At 38.1% G+C, this 15,470-nt stretch overlaps 1 long non-coding RNA gene across 1 annotated transcript; it reads right to left on the bottom strand.

Moving 5' to 3' along the window:
• Positions 1-304: 304 nt before the first annotated feature.
• On the bottom strand, positions 305-14,626 carry LOC141132284 (uncharacterized). The gene is made up of 2 exons (XR_012242877.1): positions 9,548-14,626; positions 305-618 (listed from the first exon to the last, which is right to left on the bottom strand). It is a non-coding gene; the product is annotated as an uncharacterized lncRNA (long non-coding RNA).
• Positions 14,627-15,470: the final 844 nt, after the last annotated feature.

Below are 15,470 nucleotides of genomic sequence, written 5' to 3'. Positions count from 1 at the left end.
ATAGATAGATAGATAGATAGATAGATAGATAGATAGATAGATAGATAGATAGATAGATAGATTCTGTATTTTTATTTATCCAACCAACAGGTGGAGCTATAGACTCATTTCCACGTGTTTGACAATGTGCTGTTAAAGAATGATTTTACCTTACAGGGTTACAATATTAAGATTGTCTATAAGTTTGATTTTACCAGCTAAGCCATTATAATAGTAACCCTAAGGCAAAGGCATAATACTGCCTATGATCTATATGAACGACTTACAGACAATCAGACACATCTACAATTTATAGGTGTACATGTTTTCAGTGCAGTGTTGACACTTTAATATAGTTAGGAAACTTGGGAGATAACTTTTTAATTACATTCTTAACAGAGATTAATGGAATTGTACAGCACAATATAATAATATATGTTTTTAATAAAAGAGTGTATTGGTATCATAAGTATGGCCTAACAGTAGCTAATTAGTGTGATAATGGCGTTTGATAGCTTTGACACAAACACCATTGTCACACTCCACAGCTGCTGCAGCAAGATGTGTCCTTTGGAGGTCTCAGGTGCACAGGCAGTCATATCCACTGGTCCATCAAGAAGATTCATCCACGGCTTTAGCCTGCAATAAAAAAAAAAGAGAAAACATATTAGAGTTATGCTGGGGTACATGCAAAGCCTGTAATTACCCATAGCAAGCAACAATATTACTCTGTGCATTTCCATCTATTGGTCTGTCTATCTAGATTAAACTTTCTAAACAAAGGATTTACTGTCCTTCAGACTTTGGGGGAGGCAGACTGTCTCCAATGGGAGTAGAAAATGCCTCAGGCTTGCTGGTCAGTGGGAATAAAAAAATTAAAAGACACCTGTGGCCAGTAGGATAAGAAATATTAGCCCATCATTAGTATTACTGGAAGGAATATTACCCCATCATTGGTATTAGTGGGAGGAATAGTGCCCCATCATTGGTATTTCTAAGAGGAATAGTACCCCATCATCGGTATTGGTGGGAGGAATAGCACCCCATCATGGGTATTACTGGGAGGAATAGTGTTCCATCATTGGAATAAGTGGGAGGAATAGAACCCTGTCATTGGCATTAGTGGAAGGAATGATGCTCCATCATTGGTATTCATGGGAGGAAAAGTTCCCCGTCATTGGTATTAGTGGGAGAAATAGTGCCCCAGTATAGGTAGTAATGGGAGGAATAGTGCCCCATCATTGGTATTAGTATGAGGAAAAGTGCTCCGTTGTTGGTATTAGTGGGAATAGAACCCTGCCATTGTTATTAGTTAATTAAATATGTGGTATGACTACCCTTTTGGCTTTAAACCAGCATCCGTTCCTACACTTGCACACTTTGTACACTTGCACAAAGTCAGTGATTTTTTTTTAGGATTAGAGTCAGGCGTATGAATAACCAATTATACGAAGTAGGTGCTAATGATCATCGATTTTGTGTGTAAAACACAATCATTAACTGAAACAGAAACAGCTGTGTAGGAGGCTTAAAACTGGGTAAGGAACAGCCAAACTCTACTACTAAGGTGAGGCTGTGGAAGACTGGGCTTTCAAGATGTGCTATTTAAGCTCTTTTGAAGCAGCACAAAGAAACGGGCAACACTGAGGACTGTAGACGCAGTGGTCGGCCAAGGAAACCTAATGCAGCAGATGAAAGACACATCATGCTTACATCCCTTCAGCATCAGAAGATGTACAGCAGTGCCATCAGCACAGAACTAGTGGAAACCAGTGGGACCCATCTACTGTACAGAGAAGTCTGGCCAGAAGTGGTCTTCATGGAAGAATTGCAACCAAAAAGCCATACCTCAGACATGAAAACAAGGCTAAGTGACTCAACTATGCAGGAAAAGATAGGAACTGGGGTGCAAAAAATGGCAGCAGATGCTCTGGACCGATGAGTCAACATTTAAAATATTTGGCAGTAGTAGAAGGCAGTTTTTTTTGCCAAAGAGCAGAAGAGTGATACAATAATGAGGGTCTGTAGGCAATAGTGAAGCATGGTGGAGGTTTCTTGCAAGTTTTTATTCTGCAGCAGGACAAGGACCCCACAGATACAGCCAATGTCATTAAAAACTATCTTCAGTAGAAAGAAGAACAAGGAGTCCTTAAAGTGATGGTTTGGCCCCCACAGAGCCCTGATTTCAACATCATGGTGTCTGTCTGGGATTACATGAAGAGACAGAAAGATTTGAGGCAGCCTACATCCATAGAAGATCTGTGGTTAGTTCTCCAAGATGTTTGGAACAACCTACCTGCCGAGTTCCTTCAAAAACTGTGAACAAGTTTACCTAGAAGAACTGATGCTGTTTTGAAGGCAAAGGGTGGTCACACCAAATATTGATTTGATATGGATTACGCTTGTGTTCATTTACTTTTATTTTGTTAATTGAGAAAAATAAACTATTAACATTTCTATTTCTGAAAGCATTCTGTTTCAAGAGGCACAATAAGGAGGCACTTGAAGAAAGATGGGCTGTCATCCTGTCATACACTAGATATAAAAAATACATATTTTATATATATATATATATATATATATATATATATATATATATATATATATATATGTTTCGGTTTTCAACACACCTGGGTGGGCTCCAAGCGCAATGCTCTAGGTCCGGACCCACCCTATTTTGAAGTCTATTAGAACCTTGGGCTCTAATCAGGTGCTTCAAAAAAAATGGACGTGTGAGGCGGCACCCGTGTGCCCTTAATGGACGGGCTGCCCCTTGCAGTGTTAGTGTTCCGCCACACATAGCGTTTTGTTTTCAGGCCAAAAAGTTCAATTTTGGTCTCATCTGTCCAGAGCACCTTCTTCTACATGTATGCTGTGTCCTCCACATGGCTTCTCGCAAACTGCAAACAGGATTTCTTCTGGCTTTCTTTCAACAATGACTTTCTTCTTGCCACTCTTCCATAAAGGCCAAATTTGTGGAGTGTATGACTAATAGTTGTCCTGTGGACAGATTCTCCCACCTGAGCTGTGGATCTCTGCAGCTCCTCCAGAGTTACCATGGGTCTCTTCGCTGCTTCTCTGATTAATGCTCTGCTTGGCCGGCCGATCAGTTTAGGTGGACGGCCATGTCTTGGTAGGTTTGCAGTTGTGCCATACTCTTTTCATTTTCGGATGATGGATTGAACAGTGCTTTGCAAGATGTTCAAAGCTTGGGATATTTTTTCATAACCTAACCCTGCTTTAAACTTTTCCACAACTTCATCAGTGACCTGTCTGGTGTGTTGCTTGGCCTTCATGATGCGGTTTGTTCACTAAGGTTCTCTAAGAAACCTTTGAGGGCTTCACAGAACAGCTGTATTTATACTGAGATTAAATTACACACAGGTGGACTCTATTTACTAATTAGGTGACTTCTGAAGTCAATTGGTTGCACTAGATTTTAGTTCGGGGTATCAGAGTAAAGGGGGCTGAATACAAATGCATGCCCCACTTTTCACATATTTATTTGTATAAAATGTTGAAAACCATTTATCATTTTCCCTCCACTTCACAATTATGTGCCACTTTGTGTTGGTCTATTACATAAAATCACAATAAAATACATTTACATTTTTGGTTGTAACATGACAAAATGTGGAAAATTTCAAGGGGTATGAATACTTTTTTCAAGGCACTGTATATATATATATATATATATATATATATATATATATATATATATAAAATATTACATAATAATAAATGTTTATAATAAATATTATATATATATATATATATATATATATATATATATATATATATATATATATATATATATATATATATATATATAAAAAAACTAAAGCAAAACTATTTTTTAATATTAATAGTTATTGTTAACCAAACCTTAAATTGTGGTATAAACAATTACAGATTCTCTCCAACTCACATGACGCATAAAATTGTGGCAAAAAGCTAATGAAAAATAAATGCTATGACAATGGTAAACCCCATGCGATGTATTTCTGAATAGCTTGTCAGATGCAGAAACAAGGTTTCAGCTTTGATGAAGACACAACAAGCCTGGTATCCCAGCAGGTACAGGCTGTTACTGGCAGAAGGCGCAGATGTCAACAGCAGCTCTGTGATTGGCAGCTCTGCTCTGCCGCAGAGGAGCAAACTGAGAGCGCTATGTACAGAAAATAAGAGTCTTTCTATCTAACGCCCTGCATCAGGCATAAGACAGAGTTTAAAGGAGAATTGCAGACTGGATAAAATGTACAGCTATATTTGCCTAATCCATGGCACATCCATTAGTAAGTGTGTGTTTTAAAGTATATTTAAACTCAAGCATTAAAATCAAATGAAAGCTTAAAGTATTTGCAAAAGTAATTTTAAATCTGCAGCATTCATTCAAAAAATACACAGGTAGGTATTTCCTGTTATAGGGTGACAACACTCTGCCCCATCTCCCAACTCTGCTCCTGCATTGTCATTCTGTCATACGCTCTCCCAATAGAGAATACAAGTGGTTGATTCAATACACATTACACAAGCATGGTCCACTGTTTATAATACAGAGTGATTTAGAGTTTACGTCTACTTTAAATGCAAATCATTTGGCGAATATCCCTCAAATGTATAAGTCTGATTTAAAGAATAAAGCTTAATTTTGAAGAAAATGCTCTTAAAGACACATAAAACTGTTTAGCTTGTGTAAGCAATTTAATTAATAAATATTTATTTATCGGCGTATAACAAGCACTTTTTTCCCCTGAAAATCAGGGGAAAATCATGGGTGCGTGTTATACGCCGATCCCCCGCCGATTGTGAGCTTTTCGGCCGCTCTCATCGACTTTCGGCCATTCTCGGCAGCTCTCGCCCGCCTTCGGCCATTCTCGGCGGCTCTTGGCCGCTTTGGGCAATTCTCGGCGGCTCTCGGCCATTCTCGACGGCTTTCGGACGCTTTCAGCCATTCTCGGCGCCTCTTGCAGTCCCATGGGAGCCCCTGAAAGCCGAGTGCGGTCTAGAGCCGCCGAGAATGGCCGAAAGCGGCCGAGAGCCGCCGAGAATGGCCGAGAGCTGCCGAGAATGGCGGCGCCATTTTCAAAGATGCAAACGACACAGGGCAAGACTACAGATGGACACTAACAAGGCTGCAATGGGGGACAAGGCTGCAATGGGGGAGAAGGCTGCAATGGGGGACAAGGCTGCAATGGGGGACAAGGCTGCAATGGGGGACAAGGCTGCAATCAGGGACAACACTACAGATGGACACTGACAAGGCTGCAGATGGACACTGATGAGGCTGCATTGATGGGCATTTAAATGTAAGTTTTTTTCCTAAAACTTTCCTCCTAAAAGTTTTTTTCCTTAAAATTCCCTCCTAAACTTGGGGTGAGTGTTATACGCCGATAAATACGGTATATATAGATATTAGAGCCAATCACCAGGCAAACATTGTTTTAGGTAACTATTTGAGGCATTTAGAGTATATTTATATATTTTTAGGACAATAACAAAATTCTGACTTTTTGTGCAATATGGGGACTTAACCACAATATTTTGAAAAGATATATATATTACTTTATTCTTAACTCAGCTTAAAACCACAAATTGGCATATGCTATTCATCAAAAACTCCCCATATACTGTACATATCCAAGATACATACAGTATATCATAAGACTTCACATATTAAAAAACTACCAAGTCTGCATATCACCCTGAATATTCAGTATTATCCTTTAGCAACCCAGTTTCTTCCTTTTTTATTTTTGAAAACTTTTGCGCAAGTGATTTACGTATTATCTTTATCCCTTACATTGTCCTAAACGGGGCTGTTTTACTAAAACCAGAGAGTGTAAAATCTGGTGCAGTTCTGTATAGAAACCAATCAACTTCCAGCTTTATTTGTCAAAGCTTAATTGAACAATCTGAAGTTAGAAGCTGATTGGCTACCATGCACAGCTGCACCAGATTTTGCATTCTTCACTTCAATGAATCAACCCCATAAACTCCATACCTACCCAAAGCCTTTTTTTTTTTTTTTTTACTTTTGCATATAACAAGGAAGAGTTAGAATCTTTATCAAGTTTCTATTGCTGTCCCTGTTAAAGAGATTCACCCTCTGAATTTGTCACCAGGATTGGCAGTGATAGGGAAATCCAAAAATGTAAGTAGTCACCAGAAAAGGAATGGAGGGGAATCATTTGTTCTGGTGACAACTGTCTAAGATGGCATTACCCCCATGGTAGGATTTCCTCTTATGCAACGTACACACTACACACGGTTGGACTTTTCGACCGGACTAGTCCGATGGACTGAGTTCGGCGAACAATCCGATCGTGTGTGGGCTTCATCGTACCTTCAGCAGACTTTTCCAGATTTTCCAGATTTTCCAAATCTGACGGACTTTACATTTGGAACATGCTTCAAATCTTTACATCGTAACTCCGCCGGACTCAGAAATCCGCTCGTCTGTATGCTAGTCCGACGGACAAAAAACGACGCTAGGGCAGCTATTGGCTACTGGCTATCAACTTCCTTATTTTAGTCCGGTGTACGTCATCACGTACGAATCCATCGGACTTTGGTGTGATTGTGTGTAGGCAAGTCCGTTCATTAAAAAGTCAGTCGGAAAGTCCTTCGGACCAGTCCGGTCAAAGAGTCCGCCTGTGTGTACGCGGCTTTACTTCCTTGTGCCTAAAGGACATTTCCCCAATTGGACTCAAATGGTAAAAAAAAAAGACATTTTAATGCATCCTTACGCTATCCACAATGAAAATAAAATGATGACACATGAAAAACTTTTAAGAAAATTGTAGTTTTCCGCTGTTATGGATTAACATTGTTGCTATTGTCCATAAGGAATGGACAGTATAAAGGTATAAATGTTTATTTTACGGCTGACCATAGAAATAAGTGGCTTGATCAACATACAGGCACAATGCGGCCACCATTAGGCTTTGTTGTCTGCACTGGCTCCATTAACCGCTTAAGGACCAGCCACCGCAGTTATACTGTGGCAGGTGGCTCCCCTGTGCGAATTGCTGTCATTGTACGGCGGCTTGGGCAGGCAAAGTTGTGGGCGGGCACCGGCGGCGCACTCTCGTGCCCGCTGCACGAGCGTGCCCGCGGTTCGGGCGGACTCGATGTCCGCTGGCGGCCCGCGATCGCCTAATACAGAGGCAGAATGGGGAACAGTGATCTCTGTTATGTCCCAGGCAGCCCATCCCCCCCCCCCCCAGTTAGAACACACCCAGGGAACACAGTTAACCCCTTGATCACCCCCTAGTTTTAACCCTTTCCCTGCCAGTGTCATTTTTACGATTGCTCAGTGCATTTTTATAGCACCGATCCATGTAATAATGTCACCGGTCCCAAAAAAGTGTAATTTGGTGTCAGATTTGTCCACTGCAATGTCGCAGTCCTGCTAAAAATCGCAAATCACCACCATTACTAGTAAAAACAATTAAAAAAAGTCTCTAAATCTATCCCATAGTTTGTAGACGTGATAACTTTTGTGCAAACTAATCAATATACGCCTTATGCGATTTTTTTTTACCAAAAATATGTAGAAGGGCATATATCGACCTAAACTGATGAATACATTTGTTACATAGGAAAACACATATAAAGAGAGGTACTAGTACTGCACACCCCAAGTAGTACAAAATGGGAGGGCTCCCCCAAGGGGGGTTTTCTGGCAGCAAGGTAAGTAATTCAATTGGGTAATATATGTAGAAAAATATTTTATTTTGAGATATATTTATTTGAGTTTTATTTTAAGATAATACCACGGCAGTTAAAATATGAGCTCTGGTATGAGAATAAAAACCATTCCAAATACAAAAATTGCAAACAAAGGATTATACATGGCATTACATACTGTTAAAATCTGACATGTGTACCTATAATATCTTTTACAGCAAACTAATCCTCTGAAGAAGACCCCAATCACACGTGTCGAAATGCGTCAGTTTTTATACAACTGACATTCTGATATGTAATGCCATGTATAATCCTTTGTTTGCAATTTTTTGTATTTGGAATGGTTTTTATTCTCCTACCAGAGCTCATATTTTAACTGCCATTGTATTATCTTATGTACAAAATAAAATATTTTTCTACATATATTACCCAATTGAATTACTTACCTTGCTGCCAAAACCCCCCCTTGGGGAAGCCCTCCCATTTGTTTTTTTATATATATTTTTTGGATATATATTATAGCAAAAAAAAATTTTTTTTTTTCAAAATTGTCGCTCTTTGTTTTTTTTTTTATAGCGCAGAGGTGATCAAATACCACCAAAAGAGATCTCTATTTTTGGGGAAAAAAAAGGACGTCAATTTTGTTTGGGTACAGCTTTGCACGATTGCGCAATTGTCAGTTAAAGCGACGCAGTGCCGTATCGCAAAAAATGGCCTGGTCATTAAGGGGGCAAATCCTTCCGGTCCTTAAGTGGTTAAACATGCATACCTGGGTTGGCTGAGAATATGCAGTTATAATAAAGAGGCAGATGGGAGAGTCACTGGTGGAAATCTCTGGTGGCAACTTATTAAGGGTAAAACAATAGTGACCATTCCTTTGCGGTCTGTTGGTGGGCAGTTTCCGGAATTATTTGAGGGAAAGACTTTGTAACTCCATTTAGCGGCTGGCATCTTGTGATGTGGTTAACTCTTAGAAAAGCCTTGCAGAAGGCTACATATAAGCTATAATGTACCAAAACTCTTAAAAGGACCCCACTTCGAAATTGCATATAATCATCCCACATGACTGTAACTGAAGTGACTTTTATACACTGTATATTATGGAACATGGATCATATATAAGAAACTTATAATGCAGCCTTTTTCAACTCTTTGAACATGGAGAAACCCTTGAAATACATTTCTGGTCTCAAGGAACCCCTTCTAATAATTATTATCTATAGCTCACTGTACATTAGTGTGATGATAAGAGGGAAGAAATGCTTCTTGCATTTGTGGTCATTGGGAAGACACCCCCTCGTACAGACAGCTAAAATATGGTGTGGGTTGAGAAAGGCTGTTATAGTGTATAAAATAGGTGTCCATCAGGCTAAAAGCTTAAAACAGCATGTATCATGTTCTGGTTTCCAAAGTGAAACCCATACATAATGGCAGTACAGAATACAGATTTAAGATTATTATTAGAAGATCATGTTAAATTCATTTGAAAAATAATACATTTACATGTGCTGTAACTCAAAAGGTAATTCTATGATGTTCACTCCCCTTCAAGTTTACAAACAGTAAGGGTGAATAGGGAAACACACATAGGGGATAGTAAGACTGGGTAGAGAGCACCAATTCTCTATGGAAAGATGGATCAGTTGACCACAATGTGCCTCCAACTGACACGCCACACAGTCCACACTTTGGTAAGGATAGAATGAAGTATAAAAACGGGTTTAAGACGTGAGAGCTTAGTTAAAAAATGTAGTGTAGCACAAACAAACAATACACAAGCACAGCAGTAAGTAAAAAGTAAGCAGGTCACAGAAAAGGCATAGCAATTAATAGAATGGAAGCTACCATGGCAAACATAGCCCTAGATAAGACTTACCAAGAAGGTCCAAAACACAGGCAATATGCAAGGGTCCAAACTGGGATAATTACACCACAGCTTGAATAAACTGACATTTAGGCATAGGGAATCCAGAGAACAAGAACTCAGTCTGATGGCTGTCAGGGAAAACCACACAAAGACAGAAGCAACCTAAAATCTGACACTGAGGCAGGTGGTACCTAGACCAGAACCAAGCAAACCCATGGATAGGAATTGTAATTGGGTATGCCCATACTGGCTGCTACCAGTGCACACACATTTATACCCCCCAGGAACTGCTGGAATGTGAGACAGGTGGGAATGGGGCGGAGCAGGTCAGAGACACAGATAGGGCTGACAGACAGGAGGCAAACAGTCAGCAGAAGGAAAACCAGGGGAGGCACAGACAAATAATAAAGTGCAGTATATAGGAAACACCTGAAGAGCCATAGACAACACGATTGAATCCAGATGGATCTGTAAGGATCCTTAAACATCAATGAATAATTCAGTAGCAAGACATTTGGTCTTTGGGAATTCTACCTGCCTATGTCTCCTACATAATTGTCAATTATTTCTTTCTGCAGGATTGTCCGCCAGTTTTGATAATATGTCTATGCTTGCCTTGTCATGTGAAATGTCCTAATAGCTAAAGGACAGTGCACCAGGTTCCACAGCATTCAGCACACATGATGTCTTTTCTTGGGAAAGTAGATTCCTAACCTGGAACACCAAAACGTGCAAAAAGTTGGTGTTTCAAAAAGATGTTAAATAGGTGGACTGTGCAAAAATGACACATTAAGGGCAAATTACTATTCCTTACCACAAAATTAGAGGAATTGGATTATGGGACACATAGGGAACATATCTCTCCCAACACTGACTCCACACTGTATTTCTGCACAGTTTGCAGCTATTGCATAAATGAAACCCAAGAACTAGTTGAAGGTTTAGCATCGGCTGAAAGAGGATTACATATGCAGGGATACCCCATGTTGGGACCAACATGGAAATAAGACCAACCTAACTTTGTAACTTATGAGTACAGGAATTGTTTGTTTAAACATGATACATAGAGCCAAATCCTCATTGAGATTCTAGGGAACTAAGTTCTCAATTGCTTGCCACCTACGAATCAATTTCAGTGCTCAAAAGAAAGTCACTGTTTTCAAACAACAAGCTTCTACTTTTACATTGCCCACACAAGTAGTATCTCTCCATGGGTCCTCTCTGCACATATATTCATTTTGGTGGTTAGCATCCCAGGGGCGATATCCTGTCTTTACATTATTTCAAAAGCACAAAAGGGAGAAATAATGGCACTGATAGCCAGGTAAACTGTTAGGCCTACAATATCAAATCTACTGCTAATTCTTAAAAATGAGAGACTTTTTTACATTTGATATAATGAGCCAGGAAATTCAACAACTTTGTAAAAGTGTAAAACGAATATTATTATTAATTAATAATTATTATTAAAAATAATATTATTATTTTTAGTGCTGTTCTCCTCAGTCTGTTACTATTAGCACTGGTCAAGGTAAAAGTAAAAACAGTATTGTAAATTTGTGTATAAAAGACAATTAGCGTCACCTACCTAAAGTGTTATGTGCTAGAAATAAACTATAAAGTATACTAATTAGTACTCCACAGCTGCTGTACACTTCCAGTGAATTCACCTCACCATACAACATATAAAATAAAATGAAAAAATATAAGTGCGGCGATATTAATCTATCATGTGAAATATCCAGTGATATCAAATTATATTCAAATAAATAAATCTATATAATAATGTGTTCGATTAATGTTCATATGCTGAAACTTTTCTGCGTTGAATTATTGTGACTTCTCAATTCATATATCATCCACCGCTGTGCAAATCGTGTCTTCAACAGATTATGTGCACACCTTCACCAGCCGTTATACCTGCTCACCTCATACATGATTGGAAAATGGATACAGAGTAGCTGGTCGGATGTGGAAGAGAGCAGAGACCATAGCTGAAAGAAAGGAAGGAATTGTTTTGAGTCTTTCTGAGCAGGTATAACGGCTGGTGAAGGTGTGCACATAATCTGCTGAAGACACGATTTGCACAGTGGTGGATGATATATGAATTGAGAAGTCACAATAAAAGTTTCAGCATACGAACTTTAATTGAACACATTATTACATAGACTTATTTATTTGAATATAATTTGATATCACATGATAGATTAATAGCGCTGCACTTATATTTTTCATTTTATTTTATAAGTATTGTCAATTATTTTATTCATTTTAGGTTTATGAAATCTTTTAAATTTGAACAATCCTATTGCAAGTAATAGGAGACGTCAGTAGAATGTCCAATGTCAATACCTTTTTAATTATAATTTTAGCACAGGAAACAATTTCAGGTACCGCTAGGGATTAGCAAATTGGAGAGTTTTCCAGAAATTTGGGCTAAAATCTGATTTCAGCAAAATTTTGCTACATTGATAAAATCCATTGAAGTCAATAAGCAAGGCAACTTTTTAGTGGCTTTTAAGAGAAGCCTTTGAAGGCTCCTAAGGGTTATCAAAGCTTCTTTCTATTCATAGCCTTTTCTTGTGCCAATGAATCACGTTAGCCCCATTAATTTACATTTTTTTCACAGAGAAATAAATGTAAATAAAACTTTAAATAATCAGGGCCCAAATAATCAAACACACAAGAAATTGAACAACAATAATAACATGAATACTAAGTAAAAATAACATTACCCATTTTAGATATGCCAAAATATCACACACTCTGAACAACTAACGAAAACTGAAAATTTCCTATCAAATATTTACTGTAATTTTCCTTTCCTGATGGGCCCCATGGCAGCATACGTTTGGGTAGCCCCGCCCTCGCTCCTACCCCATAGGACCCCGCTCCTATCAATTTTCAGACTGAGCCAGAGGCCGCGTTCCGTAACTAGCCTACCCATGATACTGGGAGGGAACTCCTGCTGCCATGGAACCCATCAGGAAAGGAAAATTGTGGTAAGTATTTGATAGGAAATGTTCCGTTTTCCTGAAAGGTTCCATGGCAGCATACCTTTGGGAACTAACTAGCCCAAAAAACAAGGGTGGAAAGCCGAAAAAAGTAAGGTTTCCAAAATAGCACTTAGCCAACAGAAACCTTATGGATAGATACTAACAGGATAAGGAAGCTATCTACATCACAATGAGCTAGAAAAAACCTTAATGGAAGACATGTCATCCCCCTACAAATATTCCTGGCACCCTTGCACAGGGAACCCACGAAGACTACACACTGGTTGGGTGTGTTGTCACTGCTTCCATAGGAATCAAACCCTAGGATATATAAGCCTATTAACTAGCTGAAATGACCTATTCAGCGATGATTCTGGATGATATCTCTGTCCCGTTAAACCTAAAGCTCCTGGTTTACCCAGGCAGTACTAACCAGACCCGACCTTGCTTAGCCCCAGAGATCAGACAAGATCGGGTACAGGGTAATGTGGCCGCACAAGAGGCCTAACCGCCACATCTTCCAAAAGGTAGGAAACTTTATACGAAATGGTCCTATGAGTGAGGAGAACAAAAAAGGAATGTGGCCTCTGGCTCATTCTGAAAATGTATGGGAATGGGGTCCTATGGGGTAGAAGCGAGGGTGGGGCTACCCATACGTACAGTATGCTGTCATGGAGCCTTTCAGGAAAAACTGATTTTTTTTAAAGCCAATTACAAGCAAGGAGCTCTGTGAGCTCCTGCTCTATCAACCCTTTGCAGACAGTGAAACTGGTAATTATACCATAAAAACTATTTTCACTGAAATCATTTTGCTCATTCGTGGACAACACATTATGATTTTAATGTGTTTAGTTGTAGAAATGGGGTTGATTAACTAAAACTGTTGAGTGCAACATCTGGTGTAGCCCTGCCAAGAAACCAATCCACTTTCATTTTTTCGTCAAAGTTTAATTGAACAAACGGAAGTTATAAGCCGTTTGGCTACCATTCACAGCTGCACCAGATTCTGAGTTCTCCAGTTTTAGTAAATCAAAGCCCATGGCTAAAGTTTGAAATGCATAGGCCTAACTTGTGTCCAGTTTTGGAGTCTCTTAAATGGAAGACCTGTGCAACACATGGTTTCAGGGGTCTGAGGAATTGGGGAAATGCATTAAAATCTGTTGCTTCAGTAGATCATTCACATGTGTAGTACCTGCAGTAGTTTATTCTGTGATTTGCCAGACATCAAACAAATAGAACAATTAATTCTCCACTTTAGCAGTGTTAGAATCTCTAATGCACCATTCTATAGTAACTGTAAAAGCTGCCAGTCCTTTAATGATAGACCTACATACAAAGCATTACGGTATTTCATTTGGGATCCTAGAATATGAGTTAATCTTCTTAGGTCTTTGGATAAATACAGTGCTTAATTTTCACTATGACCCTTGGGTGAAGAAAGGATAATTAAGCACTTGCTGTCTAAATGTCAAATTTCCATCAAACATCATCCCAAGCTGATCACACTCAATACCAAAAAGCTATTGCAACCAATAGCCAGGAGAAAGGTTGCAGTTTTCACTCACTTTTTGTTAAATGCATTCACCAAAAACAAAGCTTGAGCCTTTCAAAGTACAGCTACAACTAAAAAAAAAATATCTATCCACCAATTTACCTGACAAGTATTTTTTTTTTTTTTTGATGACTAGCTAGGCTGGACAGCTTTTTATGTTGCAGTATAAATCGTTTTTGTATATTTTAAAGAATAATTCTTTAATTGTTTTACCAGCTAAATATATAACTCGGTTATGCTTTAGTTTATTTCAAGTTATACTATTTTCAATAGTCAAGTAAATTATCAGTTAAGAACTAGTTTAATAAGAACAGTTAAGAACAGTTTAAATAACAAAGCTACATTTTGTGATATATAGTCCAATGAAAATATATTGAGCAAAATTATTTCACTTTTACATGTTTGTTTTAATTATATTTGCATTTCCTTATGACAAAATAAATATACAAAAATATATAGCATTTTATTATTATTTATTATTTATCTTCAACCTACCTTAATTTATAAAATATATTATTAGGCTTAAACAAGAGGAAAAATTCTTACCTTAAAAAGTGTGTTGTGAATATGATTTATATAAAAAATAAATTCTGACAGATCATGACATGGACTTGCTGCTTTTTTGGGTTCAGTTCCTTAGAGTCTAGCTTTACAGGAAATGCTCACTCTGCCTTTATGCAAAGCTGAACTTTTAAGTAAACAAGCCCTGTTCTCTCTGATAAGTCACATTAAAATATTGATTAACAGAATAGTCTAGCAGTCTGTTGGAGTTACCCACCACTGGTCAAATAGTGACATTTGATCTAACCCATATATCAGGAGGTCACTTCTGTAGTTTATCCAACGCTATACGTGAATACATAAATAGTGATGTCTCCACAATTCCACAGGTTTAGAATACTAGGCAAGCATATTTAATGCAGGTATATTTTTATTTATATTTTTATTATATTTTATTTTTATTTCCATCAGTCTGAGTTTGCCTACCTTATGACATTTCCAGATTTTATGCCAGCTTAACAAATTATATATTTTTTTGAGATTTATTACATTTTTAAGAAATGTTCTAAAACTACCTGTATTGGAAAACTGTGAATGTAAGTCATTAAATTGTGAAAGGAGAAAAGCACAGAGTTTAACACTCAAAGCATCCAATAAGAATACATTTTGTTCAGATTAATACCAGAGACATCCATAAATAGTTTTTAATGTTCTTTGATTGGTTATTATAACATGAAATTATTTTAGTTAAAGATTTGCTTTATTATAATGAGAATTTAAAAATATTAGTTGTACCTAAGCAGGGCCCTAAAAATGTTGCCTTTTGTCTTCAATTCCTCCTGAAAAATAGCAGTACATTTCTTGATGTTACTCAGTGCCTAGT

Source organism: Aquarana catesbeiana, linkage group LG01 (genome assembly GCF_042186555.1).
Source record: "Aquarana catesbeiana isolate 2022-GZ linkage group LG01, ASM4218655v1, whole genome shotgun sequence".
Taxonomy (NCBI): domain Eukaryota; kingdom Metazoa; phylum Chordata; class Amphibia; order Anura; family Ranidae; genus Aquarana; species Aquarana catesbeiana.
Note: the sequence above shows the minus strand (reverse complement) of the source record. Positions and strands in the feature narration are given on the sequence as shown.